We start from the raw sequence: 18,600 nt of genomic DNA on the forward strand, positions 1-18,600 counted from the left end.
CCCCATTTTCCATTTTGCTTGACCTCCTCATTCTTCCTCATGATCAGAAATACTGTAGCCAGTAAGTGGCAAAGCAGTGGAAAAGTTGGAGCTGGCAACAGTAAAAAAGGCAGTGCTGAGACAGTGATGAGCTTGTATTCCGCAGCAATGTCCCACAGAATCTGAACAAAAGATTCACAGTTCAAAGTACATGTGTGTCACCACATACAACCCTGAGATTCATTTTCTTGCTGGCATACTCAATAAATCCATAATAGAATTATAACAGTAAGAGAATCAATGAAAAACCATTTGTCTTTTGTTTAACCATTGTGCAAAATACGCAAAGTTGTGCAAATAAAAAAAGAAAGAAAGAATTAATAAATAAATAAGCAATAAGTATCGAGTTCATGAGATAACGAGTTCTTTAAAGTCAGTCCAGTGATTGTGGGAATATTTCAATAATATTAACTGTGCTGACACTTGGTTAATGAGGTGAAAGGACACAGGGCACTGGGTGATGAGGGTCCCAGTGAGAAGGGAACATGTCCTGAGTAGTGAAGGATCCCAGTAAGAAGGGAACAATCCTGAGTGATGGGGGTCCCAGTGAGAAGGGAAAATGTCCTGGGTGATGGGGGTCCCAGTGAGAAGGGAACATGTCCTGGGTGACGGGGGTCCCAGTGAGAAGGGAACATGTCCTGCGTGACGGGGGTCCCAGTGAGAAGGGAACATGTCCTGCGTGACGGGGGTCCCAGTGAGAAGGGAACATGTCCTGCGTGACGGCAGTCCCAGTGAGAAGGGAACATGTCCTGGGTAACGAGGGTCCCAGTGAGAAGGGAACATGTCCTGGGTGATGGGGGTCCCAGTGAGAAGGGAACATGTCCTGGGTGACGAGGGTCTCAGTGAGAAGGGAACATGTCCTGGGTAACGAGGGTCCCAGTGAGAAGGGAACATGTCCCGGGTGATGGGTGTCCCAGCAAGAAGGGAATATGTCCTGGGTGACGAGGGTCCCAGTGAGAAGGGAACATGTCCCGGGTGCTGAGGGTCCCAGTGAGAAGGGAACAATCCTGGATGATGGGGGTCCCAGTGAGAAGGGAACATGTCCTGGGTGATGGGGGTCCCAGTGAGAAGGGAACATATCCTGGGTGATGGGGGTCCCAGTGAGAAGGGAACATGTCCTGGATGATGGGGGTCCCAGTGAGAAGGGAACATGTCCTGGGTGATGGGGGTCCCAGTGAGAAGGGAACATGTCCTGGGTGATGGGGGTCCCAGTGAGAAGGGAACAATCCTGGATGATGGGGGTCCCAGTGAGAAGGGAACATGTCCTGGGTGATGGGGGTCCGAGTCAGAAGGGAACATGTCCTGGGTGATGGGGATACCAGTGAGAAGGGAACATATCCTGGGTGATGGGGGTCCCAGTGAGAAGGGAACATGTCCTGGGTGATGGGGGTCCCAGTGAGAAGGGAACATGTCCTGGGTGACGAGGGTCCCAGTGAGAAGGAAACATGTCCTGGGTGACGGGGATCCCAGTGAGAAGGGAACATGTCCTGGGTGACAAGGGTCCCAGTGAGAAGGGAACATGTCCTGGGTGACGGGGGTCCAGTGAGAAGGGAACATGTCCTGGGTGACGAGGGTCCCAGTGAGAAAGGAACATGTCCTGGGTGACGGGGGTCCCAGTCAGAAGGGAGCATGTCCTGGGTGACGGGGGTCCCAGTCAGAAGGGAACATGTCCTGGGTGACGGGGGTCCCAGTCAGAAGGGAACATGTCCTGGGTGACGAGGGTCCCAGTGAGAAGGGAACATGTCCTGGGTAGTGAAGGGTCCCAGTGAGAAGGGAACAATCCTGGATGATGGGGGTCCCAGTGAGAAGGGAACATGTCCTGGGTGATGGGGGTCCCAGTGAGAAGGGAACATATCCTGGGTGATGGGGGTCCCAGTGAGAAGGGAACATGTCCTGGGTGATGGGGGTCCCAGTAAGAAGGGAACATGTCCTGGGTGACGAGGGTCCCAGTGAGAAGGAAACATGTCCTGGGTGATGGGGATCCCAGTGAGAAGGGAACATGTCCTGGGTGACTAGGGTCCCAGTGAGAAGGGAACATGTCCTGGGTGACGGGGGTCCCAGTGAGAAGGGAACATGTCCTGGGTGACGGGGGTCCCAGTGAGAAGGGAACATGTCCTGGGTGATGGGGGTCCCAGTGAGAAGGGAACATGTCCTGGGTGACGAGGGTCCAGTGAGAAGGGAACATGTCCGGGAACATGTCCTCGGTGACGAGGGTCCCAGTGAGAAGGGAACATGTCCTGGGTAGAGAAGGGTCCAAGTGAGAAGGGAACAATCCTGGATGATGGGGGTCCCAGTGAGAAGGGAACAATCCTGGATGATGGGGGTCCCAGTGAGAAGGGAACATGTCCTGGGTGATGGGGGTCCCAGTGAGAAGGGAACATGTCCTGGGTGATGGGGGTCTCAGTGAGAAGGGAACGTATCCTGGGTGATGGGGGTCCCAGTGAGAAGGGAACGTATCCTGGGTGATGGGGGTCCCAGTGAGAAGGGAACATGTCCTGGGTGATGGGGGTCCCAGTGTGAAGGAAACATATCCTGGGTGATGGGGATCCCAGTGAGAAGGGAACATGTCCTAGGTGACTAGGGTCCCAGTGAGAAGGGAACATGTCCTGGGTGACGGGGGTCCCAGTGAGAAGGGAACATGTCCTGGGTGATGGGGGTCCCAGTGAGAAGGGAACATGTCCTGGGTGACGAGGGTCCCAGTGAGAAGGGAACATGTCCTGGGTAGTGAAGGGTCCCAGTGAGAAGGGAACAATCCTGGATGATGGGGGTCCCAGTGAGAAGGGAACATGTCCTGGGTGATGGGGGACCCAGTGAGAAGGGAACATGTCCTGGGTGATGGGGGTCCCAGTGAGAAGGGGACATATCCTGGGTGATGGGGGTCCCAGTCAGAAGGGAACATGTCCTGGGTGACGGGGGTCCCAATGAGAAGGGAACATGTCCTGGGTGACGAGGGTCCCAGTGAGAAGGGAACATGTCCTGGGTGATGGGGGTCCCAATGAGAAGGGAACATGTCCTGGGTGACGAGGGTCCAGTGAGAAGGGAACATGTCCTCGGTGACGGGGGTCCCACTGAGAAGGGAACATGTCCTGGGTGACGAGGGTCCCAGTGAGAAGGCAACATGTCCTGGACAGTGAAGGGTCCCAGTGAGAAGGGAACATGTCCTGGGTGATGAGGGTCCCAGTGAGAAGGGGACATATCCTGAGTGATGAGGGTCCCAGTGAGAAGGGAATATGTCCTGGATAGTGAAGGGTCCCAGTGAGAAGGGAACATGTCCTGGGTGACGGGGATCCCAGTGAGAAGGGAACATGTCCTGGGTGACGAGGGTCCCAGTGAGAAGGGAACATGTCCTGGGTGATGAGGGTCCCAGTGAGAAGGGAACATGTCCTGTGTGATGGGGGTCCCGTGAGAAGGGAACATGTCCTGGGTGACGGGGGTCCCAGTCAGAAGGGAACATGTCCTGGGTGACGAGGGTCCCAGTGAGAAAGGATCATGTCCTGGGTGACGGGGGTCCCAGCAAGAAGGGAATATGTCCTGGGTAGTGAAGGGTCCTGGTGAGAAGGGAACATGTCCTTGGTGATGAGGGTCCCAGTGAGAACGAACATGTCCTGGGTGTCGAGGGTCCCAGTGAGAAGGGAACTTGTCCTGGGTGACGAGTGTCCCAGTGAGAAGGGAACATGTCCTGGGTGATGAGGGTCCCAGTGAGTAGGGAACATGTCCTGCGTGATGGGGGTCCCATGAGTAGGGAACATGTCCTGGGCGACGAGGGTCCCAGTGAGAAGGGAACATGTCCAGGGTGACGAGGGTCCCAGTGAGAAGGGAACATGTCCTGCGTGATGGGGGAAGGGAACATGTCCTGGGTGACGAGGGTCCCAGTGAGAAAGGAACATGTCCTGGGTGACGAGGGTCCCAGTGAGAAAGGAACATGTCCTGGGTGACGACGGTCCCAGTGAGAAAGGAACATGTCCTGGGTGACGGGGGTCTCGTGAGAAGGGAACATGTCCTGGATGACGAGGGTCCCAGTCAGAAGGGAACATGTCCTGGGTGATGGGGGTCCCAGCGAGAAGGGAACATGTCCTGGTTAGTGAAGCGTCCCAGTGAGAAGGGAGCATGTCCTGGGTGATGAGGGTCCCAGTGAGAAGGGAACATGTCCTGCGTGATGGGGGAAGGGAACATGTCCAGGGTGACGAGGGTCCCAGTGAGAAGGGAACATGTCCTGGGTGACGAGTGTCCCAGTGAGAAGGGAACATGTCCTGGGTAACCAGGGTCCCAGTGAGAAGGGAACATGTCCTGGGTGTCGAGGGTCCCAGTGAGAAGGGAACTTGTCCTGGGTGACGGGGGTCCCAGTCAGAAGGGAACATGTCCTGGTTAGTGAAGGGTCCCAGCGAGAAGGGAACATGTCCTGGGTGTCGAGGGTCCCAGTGAAAAGGGAACTTGTCCTGTGTGACGAGGGTCCCAGTGAGAAGGGAACATGTCCTGGGTGATGGGGGTCCCAGTGAGAAGGAAACATGTCCTGGGTGACGAGGGTCCAGTGAGAAGGGAACATGTCCGGGAACATGTCCTGGGTGACGAGGGTCCCAGTGAGAAGGGAACATGTCCTGGGTAGTGAAGGGTCCCAGTGAGAAGGGAACAATCCTGGATGATGGGGGTCCCAGTGAGAAGGGAACATGTCCTGGATGATGGGGGTCCCAGTGAGAAGGGAACATGTCCTGGGTGTTGGGGGTCCCAGTGAGAAGGGAACATATCCTGGGTGATGGGGGTCCCAGTGAGAAGGGAACATGTCCTGGATGATGGGGGTCCCAGTGAGAAGGGAACATGTCCTGGGTGATGGGGGTCCCAGTGAGAAGGGAACAATCCTGGATGATGGGGGTCCCAGTGAGAAGGGAACTTGTCCCGGGTGATGAGGGTCCCAGTGAGAAGGAAACATGTCCCGGGTGATGGGGGTCCCAGCGAGAAGGGAACATGTCCTGGGTAGTGAAGGGTCCCAGTGAGAAGGGAACAATCCTGGGTGATCAGGGTCCCAGTGAGAAGGGAACATGTCCTGGGTGACGAGGGTCCCAGTGAGAAGGGAACATGTCCTGGGTGATGAGGGTCCCAGTGAGAAGGGAACATGTCCTGTGTGATGGGGGTCCCGTGAGAAGGGAACATGTCCTGGGTGACGAGGGTCCCAGTGAGAAGGGAACATGTCCTGTGTGACGGGGGTCCTAGTCAGAAGGGAACATGTCCTGGGTGACGAGGGTCCCAGTGAGAAAGGATCATGTCCTGGGTGACGGGGGTCCCAGCAAGAAGGGAATATGTCCTGGGTAGTGAAGGGTCCCGGTGAGAAGGGAACATGTCCTTGGTGATGAGGGTCCCAGTGAGAAGGAACATGTCCTGGGTGTCGAGGGTCCCAGTGAGAAGGGAACTTGTCCTGGGTGACGAGTGTCCCAGTGAGAAGGGAACATGTCGCGGGTGATGGGGGTCCCAGTGAGAAGGGAATATGTCCTGGGTGATGAGGGTCCCAGTGAGTAGGGAATATGTCCTGCGTGATGGGGGTCCCATGAGAAGGGAACATGTCCTGGGCGACGAGGGTCCCAGTGAGAAGGGAACATGTCCAGGGTGACGAGGGTCCCAGTGAGAAGGGAACATGTCCTGCGTGATGGGGGAAGGGAACATGTTCTGGGTGACTTGGGTCCCAGTGAGAAAGGAACATGTCCTGGGTGACGAGGGTCCCAGTGAGAAAGGAACATGTCCTGGGTGATGGGGGTCTCGTGAGAAGGGAACATGTCCTGGATGATGGGGGTCCCAGTGAGAAAGGAACATGTCCTGGGTGATGGGGGGTCCCAGCGAGAAGGGAACATGTCCTGGTTAGTGAAACGTCCCAGTGAGAAGGGAGCATGTCCTGGGTAATGAGGGTCCCAGTGAGAAGGGAACATGTCCTGCGTGATGGGGGAAGGGAACATGTCCAGGGTGACGAGGGTCCCAGTGAAAAGGGAACTTGTCCTGTGTGACGAGGGTCCCAGTGAGAAGGGAACATGTCCCGGATGATGAGGGTCCCAGTGAGAGGGAAACATGTCCCGGGTGATGGAGGTCCCAGTTAGAAGGGAATATGTCCTGGGTGTTGGGGGTCCCAGTGAGAAGGGAACATATCCTGGGTGATGGGGGTCCCAGTGAGAAGGGAACATGTCCTGGATGATGGGGGTCCCAGTGAGAAGGGAACATGTCCTGGGTGATGGGGGTCCCAGTGAGAAGGGAACAATCCTGGATGATGGGGGTCCCAGTGAGAAGGGAACATGTCCCGGGTGATGAGGGTCCCAGTGAGAAGGAAACATGTCCCGGGTGATGGGGGTCCCAGCGAGAAGGGAACATGTCCTGGGTAGTGAAGGGTCCCAGTGAGAAGGGAACAATCCTGGGTGATCAGGGTCCCAGTGAGAAGGGAACATGTCCTGGGTGACGAGGGTCCCAGTGAGAAGGGAACATGTCCTGGGTGATGAGGGTCCCAGTGAGAAGGGAACATGTCCTGTGTGATGGGGGTCCCGTGAGAAGGGAACATGTCCTGGGTGACGAGGGTCCCAGTGAGAAGGGAACATGTCCTGTGTGACGGGGGTCCTAGTCAGAAGGGAACATGTCCTGGGTGACGAGGGTCCCAGTGAGAAAGGATCATGTCCTGGGTGACGGGGGTCCCAGCAAGAAGGGAATATGTCCTGGGTAGTGAAGGGTCCCGGTGAGAAGGGAACATGTCCTTGGTGATGAGGGTCCCAGTGAGAAGGAACATGTCCTGGGTGTCGAGGGTCCCAGTGAGAAGGGAACTTGTCCTGGGTGACGAGTGTCCCAGTGAGAAGGGAACATGTCGCGGGTGATGGGGGTCCCAGTGAGAAGGGAATATGTCCTGGGTGATGAGGGTCCCAGTGAGTAGGGAACATGTCCTGCGTGATGGGGGTCCCATGAGAAGGGAACATGTCCTGGGCGACGAGGGTCCCAGTGAGAAGGGAACATGTCCAGGGTGACGAGGGTCCCAGTGAGAAGGGAACATGTCCTGCGTGATGGGGGAAGGGAACATGTTCTGGGTGACTTGGGTCCCAGTGAGAAAGGAACATGTCCTGGGTGACGAGGGTCCCAGTGAGAAAGGAACATGTCCTGGGTGATGGGGGTCTCGTGAGAAGGGAACATGTCCTGGATGATGGGGGTCCCAGTGAGAAAGGAACATGTCCTGGGTGATGGGGGGTCCCAGCGAGAAGGGAACATGTCCTGGTTAGTGAAACGTCCTAGTGAGAAGGGAGCATGTCCTGGGTGATGAGGGTCCCAGTGAGAAGGGAACATGTCCTGCGTGATGGGGGAAGGGAACATGTCCAGGGTGACGAGGGTCCCAGTGAAAAGGGAACTTGTCCTGTGTGACGAGGGTCCCAGTGAGAAGGGAACATGTCCCGGGTGATGAGGGTCCCAGTGAGAGGGAAACATGTCCCGGGTGATGGAGGTCCCAGTTAGAAGGGAATATGTCCTGGGTGACGAGGGTCCCAGTGAGAAGGGAACATGTCCTGGGTGACGAGGGTCCCAGTGAGAAAGGAACATGTCCTGGGTGACGGGGGTCCCGTGAGAAGGGAGCATGTCCTGGGTGACGAGGGTCCCAGTGACAAGGGAACATGTCCCGCGTGATGGGGGATGGTTACATGTCCTTGGTGACGAGGGTCCCAGCGAGAAGGGAACATGTCCTGGGTAGTGAAGGGTCCCAGTGAGAAGGGAACATGTCCTGGGTGATGAGGGTCCCAGTGAGAAGGAACATGTCCTGGATGACGGGGGTCCCAGTGAGAAGGGGACATATCCTGGGTAGTGAAGGGTCCCGGTGAGAAGGGGACATGTCCTTGGTGATGAGAGTCCCAGTGAGAAGCGAACATGTCCTGGGTGATGGGGGTCCCAGTGAGAAGGGACCATGTCCTGGGTGATGAGGGTCCCAGCGAGAAGGGAACATGTCCTGGGTAGTGAAGGGTCCCAGTCAGATGGGAACAATCCTGGGTGATCAGGGTCCCAGTGAGAAGGGAACAGGTCCTGGGTGACGAGGGTCCCAGTGAGAAGGGAACATGTCCTGGGTGATGAGGGTCCCAGTGAGAAGGGAACATGTCCTGGGTGATGGGGGTCCCGTGAGAAGGGAACATGTCCTGGGTGACGAGGGTCCCAGTGAGAAGGGAACATGTCCTGGGTGACGAGGGTCCCAGTCAGAAGGGAACATGTCCTGGGTGACGAGGGTCCCAGTGAGAAAGGATCATGTCCTGGGTGATGAGGGTCCCAGTGAGAAGGGAACATGTCCTGGGTGTCGAGGGTCCCAGTGAGAAGGGAACTTGTTCCGGGTGATAGGGGTCCCAGTGAGAAGGGAACATGTCCTGGGTGTCGAGGGTCCCAGTGAGAAGGGAACTTGTCCTGGGTGACGATGGTCCCAGTGAGAAGGGAACATGTCCTGGGTGATGAGGGTCCCAGTGAGAAGGAAACATGTCCCGGGTGATGGGGGTCCCAGTGAGGAGGGAATATGTCCTGGGTGATGAGGGTCCCAGCAAGAAGGGAACATGTGCTGGGTGACGAGGGTCCCAGTGAGAAAGGATCATGTCCTGGGTGACGGGGGTCCCAGCAAGAAGGGAATATGTCCTGGGTAGTGAAGGGTCCCGGTGAGAAGGGAACATGTCCTTGGTGATGAGGGTCCCAGTGAGAAGGGAACATGTCCTGGGTGACGAGGGTCCCAGTCAGAAGGGAACATGTCCTGGGTGACGAGAGTCCCAGTGAGAAAGGATCATGTCCTGGGTGATGAGGGTCCCAGTGAGAAGGGAACATGTCCTGGGTGTCGAGGGTCCCAGTGAGAAGGGAACTTGTCCTGGGTGACGAGTGTCCCAGTGAGAAGGGAACATGTCCTGGGTGATGAGGGTCCCAGTGAGAAGGGAACATGTCGCGGGTGATGGGGGTCCCAGTGAGAAGGGAATATGTCCTGGGTGATGGGGTCCCAGCGAGAAGGGAACATGTCCTGGTCAGTGAAGCGTCCCAGTGAGAAGGGAGCATGTCCTGGGTGATGAGGGTCCCAGTGAGAAGGGAACATGTCCTGCGTGATGGGGGAAGGGAACATGTCCAGGGTGACGAGGGTCCCAGTGAGAAGGGAACATGTCCTGGGTGTCGAGGGTCCCAGTGAGAAGGGAACTTGTCCTGGGTGACGATGGTCCCAGTGAGAAGGGAACATGTCCTGGGTGATGAGGGTCCCAGTGAGAAGGAAACATGTCCCGGGTGATGGGGGTCCCAGTGAGGAGGGAATATGTCCTGGGTGATGAGGGTCCCAGCAAGAAGGGAACATGTCCTGGGTGACGAGGGTCCCAGTGAGAAAGGATCATGTCCTGGGTGACGGGGGTCCCAGCAAGAAGGGAATATGTCCTGGGTAGTGAAGGGTCCCGGTGAGAAGGGAACATGTCCTTGGTGATGAGGGTCCCAGTGAGAAGGAACATGTCCTGGGTGTCGAGGGTCCCAGTGAGAAGGGAACTTGTCCTGGGTGACGAGTGTCCCAGTGAGAAGGGAACATGTCCTGGGTGATGAGGGTCCCAGTGAGAAGGGAACATGTCGCGGGTGATGGGGGTCCCAGTGAGAAGGGAATATGTCCTGGGTGATGAGGGTCCCAGTGAGTAGGGAACATGTCCTGCGTGATGGGGGTCCCATGAGTAGGGAACATGTCCTGGGTGACGAGGGTCCCAGTGAGAAAGGAACATGTCCTGGGTGACGGGGGTCTCGTGAGAAGGGAACATGTCCTGGATGACGAGGGTCCCAGTCAGAAGGGAACATGTCCTGGGTGATGGGGTCCCAGCGAGAAGGGAACATGTCCTGGTTAGTGAAGCGTCCCAGTGAGAAGGGAGCATGTCCTGGGTGATGAGGGTCCCAGTGAGAAGGGAACATGTCCTGCGTGATGGGGGAAGGGAACATGTCCAGGGTGACGAGGGTCCCAGTGAGAAGGGAACATGTCCTGGGTGACGAGTGTCCCAGTGAGAAGGGAACATGTCCTGGGTGACCAGGGTCCCAGTGAGAAGGGAACATGTCCAGGGTGACGAGGGTCCCAGTGAGAAGGGAACATGTCCTGCGTGATGGGGGAAGGGAACATGTCCTGGGTGACGAGGGTCCCAGTGAGAAAGGAACATGTCCTGGGTGACGAGGGTCCCAGTGAGAAAGGAACATGTCCTGGGTGACGAGGGTCCCAGTGAGAAGGGAACATGTCCTGGGTGACGGGGGTCTTGTGAGAAGGGAACATGTCCTGGATGACGAGGGTCCCAGTCAGAAGGGAACATGTCCTGGGTGATGGGGGTCCCAGCGAGAAGGGAACATGTCCTGGTTAGTGAAGCGTCCCAGTGAGAAGGGAGCATGTCCTGGGTGATGAGGGTCCCAGTGAGAAGGGAACATGTCCCGGGTGATGAGGGTCCCAGTGAGAAGGAAACATGTCCCGGGTGATGGGGGTCCCAGCGAGAAGGGAACATGTCCTGGGTAGTGAAGGGTCCCAGTGAGAAGGGAACAATCCTGGGTGATCAGGGTCCCAGTGAGAAGGGAACATGTCCTGGGTGACGAGGGTCCCAGTGAGAAGGGAACATGTCCTGGGTGATGAGGGTCCCAGTGAGAAGGGAACATGTCCTGTGTGATGGGGGTCCCGTGAGAAGGGAACATGTCCTGGGTGACGAGGGTCCCAGTGAGAAGGGAACATGTCCTGTGTGACGGGGGTCCTAGTCAGAAGGGAACATGTCCTGGGTGACGAGGGTCCCAGTGAGAAAGGATCATGTCCTGGGTGACGGGGGTCCCAGCAAGAAGGGAATATGTCCTGGGTAGTGAAGGGTCCCGGTGAGAAGGGAACATGTCCTTGGTGATGAGGGTCCCAGTGAGAAGGAACATGTCCTGGGTGTCGAGGGTCCCAGTGAGAAGGGAACTTGTCCTGGGTGACGAGTGTCCCAGTGAGAAGGGAACATGTCGCGGGTGATGGGGGTCCCAGTGAGAAGGGAATATGTCCTGGGTGATGAGGGTCCCAGTGAGTAGGGAACATGTCCTGCGTGATGGGGGTCCCATGAGAAGGGAACATGTCCTGGGAGACGAGGGTCCCAGTGAGAAGGGAACATGTCCAGGGTGACGAGGGTCCCAGTGAGAAGGGAACATGTCCTGCGTGATGGGGGAAGGGAACATGTTCTGGGTGACTTGGGTCCCAGTGAGAAAGGAACATGTCCTGGGTGACGAGGGTCCCAGTGAGAAAGGAACATGTCCTGGGTGATGGGGGTCTCGTGAGAAGGGAACATGTCCTGGATGATGGGGGTCCCAGTGAGAAAGGAACATGTCCTGGGTGATGGGGGGTCCCAGCGAGAAGGGAACATGTCCTGGTTAGTGAAACGTCCCAGTGAGAAGGGAGCATGTCCTGGGTGATGAGGGTCCCAGTGAGAAGGGAACATGTCCTGCGTGATGGGGGAAGGGAACATGTCCAGGGTGACGAGGGTCCCAGTGAAAAGGGAACTTGTCCTGTGTGACGAGGGTCCCAGTGAGAAGGGAACATGTCCCGGGTGATGAGGGTCCCAGTGAGAGGGAAACATGTCCCGGGTGATGGAGGTCCCAGTTAGAAGGGAATATGTCCTGGGTGACGAGGGTCCCAGTGAGAAGGGAACATGTCCTGGGTGACGAGGGTCCCAGTGAGAAAGGAACATGTCCTGGGTGACGGGGGTCCCGTGAGAAGGGAGCATGTCCTGGGTGACGAGGGTCCCAGTGAGAAGGGAACATGTCCCGCGTGATGGGGGATGGGAACATGTCCTTGGTGACGAGGGTCCCAGCGAGAAGGGAACATGTCCTGGGTAGTGAAGGGTCCCAGTGAGAAGGGAACATGTCCTGGGTGATGAGGGTCCCAGTGAGAAGGAACATGTCCTGGATGACGGGGGTCCCAGTGAGAAGGGGACATATCCTGGGTGATGAGGGTCCCAGTGAGAAGGGAACATGTCCTGGGTGACGAGGGTCCCAGTGAGAAGGGAACATGTCCTGGGTGACGAGGGTCCCAGTGAGAAGCGAACATGTCCCGGGTGATGGGGGTCCCAGTGAGAAGGGACCATGTCCTGGGTGATGAGGGTCCCAGCGAGAAGGGAACATGTCCTGGGTAGTGAAGGGTCCCAGTCAGATGGGAACAATCCTGGGTGATCAGGGTCCCAGTGAGAAGGGAACAGGTCCTGGGTGACGAGGGTCCCAGTGAGAAGGGAACATGTCCTGGGTGATGAGGGTCCCAGTGAGAAGGGAACATGTCCTGGGTGATGGGGGTCCCGTGAGAAGGGAACATGTCCTGGGTGACGAGGGTCCCAGTGAGAAGGGAACATGTCCTGGGTGACGAGGGTCCCAGTCAGAAGGGAACATGTCCTGGGTGACGAGGGTCCCAGTGAGAAAGGATCATGTCCTGGGTGATGAGGGTCCCAGTGAGAAGGGAACATGTCCTGGGTGTCGAGGGTCCCAGTGAGAAGGGAACTTGTTCCGGGTGATAGGGGTCCCAGTGAGAAGGGAACATGTCCTGGGTGTCGAGGGTCCCAGTGAGAAGGGAACATGTCCTGGGTGATGAGGGTCCCAGTGAGAAGGAAACATGTCCCGGGTGATGGGGGTCCCAGTGAGGAGGGAATATGTCCTGGGTGATGAGGGTCCCAGCAAGAAGGGAACATGTCCTGGGTAGTGAAGGGTCCCAGTGAGAAGGGAGCATGTCCTGCGTGATGGGGGTCCCGTGAGAAGGGAACATGTCCTGGGTGGCGAGGGTTCCAGTGAGAAGGGAACATGTCCTGGGTGATGGGGGTCCCAGTGAGAAGGGAACATGTCCTGGGTGGCGAGGGTCCCAGTGAGAAAGGAACATGTCCTGGGTGGCTGGGGTCCCAGTGAGAAAGGAACATGTCCTGGGTGATGGGGGTCCCAGTGAGAAAGGAACATGTCCCGGGTGACGGGGGTCCCAGTGAGAAAGGAACATGTCCCGGGTGGTAGGTACGCTGCACTAGTACAGCATCACAATGCAGCATTTCTTTTCCTTCTTTCGAAGTACATTTATTATTAAAGTATGTAAACATTATACAAAGAAGAGAGTATTTTTTATTGTGATACAGCATGGAATAGGCTCTTCCAGCCTGTCAAGCCATGCTGCCCAGAAGCAACCGATTTAACTCCAGCCTAATCACAGGACAATTTACAATGACCAGTTGGCCTACTGAATAGAGTGTCTTTAGACTGTGGAAGGAAACTGGAGCACCCGGAAAAAACCCACACATTCCATGTATAAACTCCTTACAGATGACATCAGAATTGAACATAGTACATAGAATAGTGTAGCACAGTACAGGCCCTTCGGCCCACAATGTTGTGCCGACCCTCTGAACTCCGAACTCTGACAACCCTCCAACCCCAAGTTGTAATAAAATCACACTAACTGCTACACTACTGTGCCTGTGATTCTGTCAGTAACCTAATTTTCTGCAAAGGTGATTTCTGTGCCTTGAGACAGCTACTTTAGAATTGTAGCTATGTTTCTGCAGCTGGTGCTTAATCTAGACTCTGTAGAGAGACTTTCAAGAGTCTCTGGTATAGTTATCTCTGAATAAAGATTGTCAATCTCAATTTATTTTGAGTCCTGGCCACCGAGGTAGCCTTTGTTAGATATCTGTATTCCACATTTTGTTCTGAAAACCTGTGGCATTATCGTTAGTCTTAGTGATCTCAAAAATTAACCAGCAAATATCAGTACGTTGAAAGGTTGCGATGCACTGATGATTTTCTTTAAGCACTACTTTGATCATGTCAACATAAGTGACATTGTGATTTAGAAATTCATCCAGAAGCATTTGTATTTTCATATTATCACTGCAACCACCCAGTATTGCAGCATCTTACAGTTTTATTTGAAGCTGCACAGAATAAGGGTGTGCTTTTTTTTAAGTGCCTTTTGTAAAGTTTAGCTCATTGCTTGCAGTAATAGTTCGTGTCAATGCAGGGGTTGTTAATAGTGATTTGCGATTCACTGTATTCCTTTGTTAAATTCTCTTTTTCAAATATGTTTGCTTTAGAAAGAACTGTCAAGAGTCAGAAATTCATCACTTGGCATTGCACCAGGTGCCCATGTCGTGATTAGGATTCAGCCACGTTTGGCTCTTCAAATGTACTGAGCCAGCCAGTAAATGCTGTACTGAAATAATTTGCTAATCTCCCTTCTTAACGTGTACTCTTTGTTGTAAATCAAGTGTAACTGATAAAGTGAAGAGAAGACTACCTCGGGCAGTCTTTGTACAGTGTGCGTACCCACTGGATTAATAGATATATATCATCTCACTGCCTGCAACTGTGATCTACCATTCCACTGCTTCAGATTCTGCAGTATTTTAAATTAAATTTTCCATACTGGAGTGAGGATTGTGACTGATAGGGCAACTCCCTAGAGAAAAGAAATTCTTGAATCTCCTTAAAGATTGTTCTGCTGTCATTGAAAGTTTTGATATAAAAATTACCGTGCATTATTACAATATGATAGTGGGGAAGAGAAATGGAGGAGTTAGCCATCTTGTTATCCAAAAATATATATTTTCAGAATAATTATCATTCAGATTGTAACATGCATCAAAATGACATACTGTTAGATGCACCTTTATGTTGAATTTTTTTTACCATCTTTAATGCACAGAAGGTAACCTTGAATTGAGACAGATAGGATTTTTTGATGTATTTGAATAAATATCTCTATTTGGAAGGTTAATTTATTCATTTTAAAAAAAGATACAGGGGTTTCCTGTGGGATCACAAAATACAAAGTTCAACATTTACTGTGGGCAGTTGTCCTATTTGATTTTATGCTCATGTCATCAGTGTCTTTCCATATACCATTTCACTTTGTGTGTGTGATGAGGGGGGGGGCGGTTGTGGTGAGGAAGGGTGCAGGTTGATTAAGAGGACAAACGTATTAAACCATTATCAATTCATTAGCACATCATTCAATGCAAGTTCCCCCACCTTCAACAGGACCCTACCATCAAATACTTCTTTACCTATCCCTACCCCACCCCACACCATTCTCTGTTTTACGCAGGGATTGCTCTCTCCACGATTCTCTTGTCCATTCACCTCTCCCCACAAATCGCGCTTCTGGCACTTCACCTGCAAATCTGTTGGGGGTCATCTGTTATATCCTCTTCATTGGTGAGATCCGACATAGATTATGGGACTGCTGTGCCAAGCACCTTTGCACCTCTTAAAAAGCAGGATTTCTGGGTGGCCAACCATTTTAATTCCATTCCCCATTCCCATTCCAACATGTCGTTCTGTAGCCTCTATTGCCACAATAAGGCTACTCTCAGGTTGGAGGAGCAGCGCCTCATATGCCGTGAGTAGCCTCCAACCCGATGGCATGAACAGTGATTTCTCCAGCTTCCAGTAATTTTTTCTCCCTCTACTTTCCCGCTTCTTCAATTCCCCACTCTGGCCCCCCCCCCTTACCTCTTCTCTTCTCCTCACCTGCCTATCTCCTCCCCCTGGTGTCCCTCTTCCTTTCTCCTATGGTCCACTCCTATCAGATTCCTTCTCCAGCCCTTTACCTTTCCCACCTATCACCACCCAGCTTCTTGCTTCATCCCCCAACCCCACCCACCCGGCTTCACCTATCTGCTTCTCGCTGGTACTCATTCCCCTCTCCCCATTTCTCATTCTGACTTTTTCCCCCTTCCTTTCCAGTCCTGATGAAAGTTCTCAGCCTGAAACATCAACAGTTTTTTCATTCCTATATATACTGCTTGACCTTCTGAGATTCTGCTGCATTTTGTGTGTTGCTGTAGGTTTCCAACATCTGCAGAATCTTGTGTCGACATTGCCTGTTTGTAAATCAGTCTGATGCTTATCTCAGCATTAACTACTCAACTGTGATAGACTCCTGTTGAGGGAAGTTTCTCTGCAAGAAAAAAATGGTGGGGTAAAACCATGAATAGGACATTCTGCTGCTCAAGTCAATACAATGAATGCAATTTGTATTTGATGCTTTGACCTCAGTCTTGGGAGGTTGAAGATAAAGAAGATCGGAGAGGGCATTTTGTGGATTTCATCAGAGGACAGCTTGACCCAGATTATATCACATTCACTGGATTTTGCACTTTGGTTTCTACGCTGCCCTTGTCTTTCCAAAGTATGTGTTGATGATCCTGTGCTCTGGAATAAGATGGATATGTTTGAGGCCCTCTGTTGATTGACCATGGATGATGCCTCCTAGCTGTCTATGTATATGCAAGCCAGTACATAAACTAGGACAATACGATATGGAAAGCAAGCTGCTGGCCGTGCAGCAGGCTCCCTCTCTCCATGCTGCTGATGAATTCAAAGGAATGGCAGAGACCACTAACAGTTTGGCTCTAGCAGTGGCAAAGCAGTTGCCAGTCAGCATTGAACTGCCTTAGGGACTTCAGGTCTGGATTTCCCTTGGGGTTTATGCCCAAAGCCTTCCCCATAAATGGAGGTTTGAGATCTAAGTTTTCCTCCTCTTAGGGGAGCTGCTAATTATGGCTGACAAGCCCCTCCTGCTGGGAACAACTGATTTTAAGGTCGCCTTAACCCGCTATTCCCCTTCTGTCAGCAGAAACAGTTCTACTCGGCTTAGGAGCTACTTGAAGGCCCGCAGCTGGACTTGGTTGTCAGAGGCTATTTGAGGCATGTGCCTAGTAAGTGGGAGCTCATCCCCACTACCCGCACCCTCCCTATGCACTCCCCCCCCCCATGACAACTTCAAGGAACCATGGATATATTTAAACCATTATTTATTCTGCAATTTGATCAACAAACTTATGGTATTAGGCTCAGCAGTGACAGAAGACTTCAGATGCTGTAATCTGGAACAAAATAGACTACTGGAGGAATTCTGTGAATGGAAGGAAAGGAATTTTTGGCATTTTGGGTCAAGGTCTTGTATTAGGATTGAGAGTGAGAGGGCAGTTACCCAGTATAAAGAGGAAAGGCGAAGGGCTGAGACGGGCTGGTTAGACTGAGGAAAAGTGAAGGGTGATGAGTAGTGGAAGGAGCCGGGAGTGGGGCCGGGTGTGGAGGGGTGGAGTTGGGAAACAGGCAGGTCGGTGATAGTTTGAGACAGACCAGGAAAAGAAAGGTATATAATGCAGAGTGGACGGAGGGAGTTGTGAAGGTAGTGACTGTGGAGACAGTTTTTGTTTTGTCTTTTTCTTCCCTCCCCCCTCCCCCCTCCCCCATGCTGTTTGACTTTGCTGCGTTCCTGAAGCAGTTTGGGTTGATTTTTTTATATTAAGTTCAGTTTGTGCACAAAAGTAAGTGCTGTGATATTTAGGGTTTCATTGTGATTGTCTTTTCAGTGATGGAATGATGCTGGCTTTCTGTTTCATTTTAGATCTGTATGTGGGTGAAGGTCTGTGCAGCTAAACCTTCCTTGTTTTAACTTCCAACTAATTCAGCTGTGCACTTCAAAGGAGAACAAAGGAAAAATCAACTGCTTTGTTACCTTGGAGATATTAGACAATCTTTTTCTGTTAAAATCCAATGGTTATACTGCAAAAAAATTATATAAAAATTACTTAATGCCCTGATTTATATCAGTCTTTTGAACATCAAATAAGATAGCTTTTTTAATCCAAATACAGTTCAAAATTTAAACCCTAAGGAAATGTAATTGGAAAGGTAATAATATTAAAACAATGTCCCTTAGTTGATTCCACTTTTATTGTAGTCAGATCTGTTTGTGATCACTTGTTGTGTTCAGACAGATATGGTAATGAACATTGCTTTGGGTACTGTCTCGGAAATGAAAGCTCATCAGAGTTAGGTACTGAATGCTACTCATTGAGTCTTGTGCTACTTCAGAAGTTATATGTCTGTCTTCCCTGACAGTAAATCTCAGTAGTATACATTTATATTAACACTGGTGTATATTGGTGACTTTTTTTTGTTTCAGAAAAACGTTGATCATCAGTGCTCACTTTGGAACTTTAAGGTTCAAAATGGGCATTCTTATATTTGTCAATTGAAGTTCTAGATCTTTTGAAAGTTTTCTGGTAACACCATTCTCAAGATGATATCCAGATTTTTAAAAAAATGTTCTCATTGTGAACTTATTTTCAAATTAATTTAACTGGGAAAGTTAGCAGCTAATTTTTTCTGATATCCCTAAGCAGTTACTTTGCAGAAATCCTGTCAATTCAGTTTTGATTTATTGTGGTGTGTATCTTAGATAGAACGTATTCCATGGGCCTTCAATACTACGTTATTTTAAAATGTGCTAAACATAGAGATTATGGTGCAGACAAAGAAATCAAATATATATTTCCTGTCATGAATGATACCTGACACACCAAAGCTACTTTTTTAAAAATCAGTGGCTAAAAATGCATTTTTGTTTGAAATCCTCCCACATTAATTTAGCTTATTACTGTAGATCTTTGCAAAGCATGTTTCATTGCTTACACAAGAATGATGCCTTCCTTGTATTTCTTATAACATACATCAAAGTTGCTGGTGAACGCAGCAGGCCAAGCAGCGTCTGTAGGAAGAGGTGCAGTCGACGTTTCAGGCCGAGACCCTTCGTCAGGTCCTTCCTAC

The 18,600-nt window shown here is 52.2% G+C and overlaps 1 protein-coding gene across 1 annotated transcript in view; it reads left to right on the top strand.

Moving 5' to 3' along the window:
* The window catches only part of trub1 (TruB pseudouridine (psi) synthase family member 1), a 77,229-nt gene that overhangs the window by 7,539 nt on the left and 51,090 nt on the right, over positions 1 to 18,600 (top strand). The window lies entirely within an intron of this gene.

The sequence above is a fragment of the Mobula hypostoma genome, chromosome 19 (genome assembly GCF_963921235.1).
Source record: "Mobula hypostoma chromosome 19, sMobHyp1.1, whole genome shotgun sequence".
In the NCBI taxonomy this organism is placed as follows: domain Eukaryota; kingdom Metazoa; phylum Chordata; class Chondrichthyes; order Myliobatiformes; family Myliobatidae; genus Mobula; species Mobula hypostoma.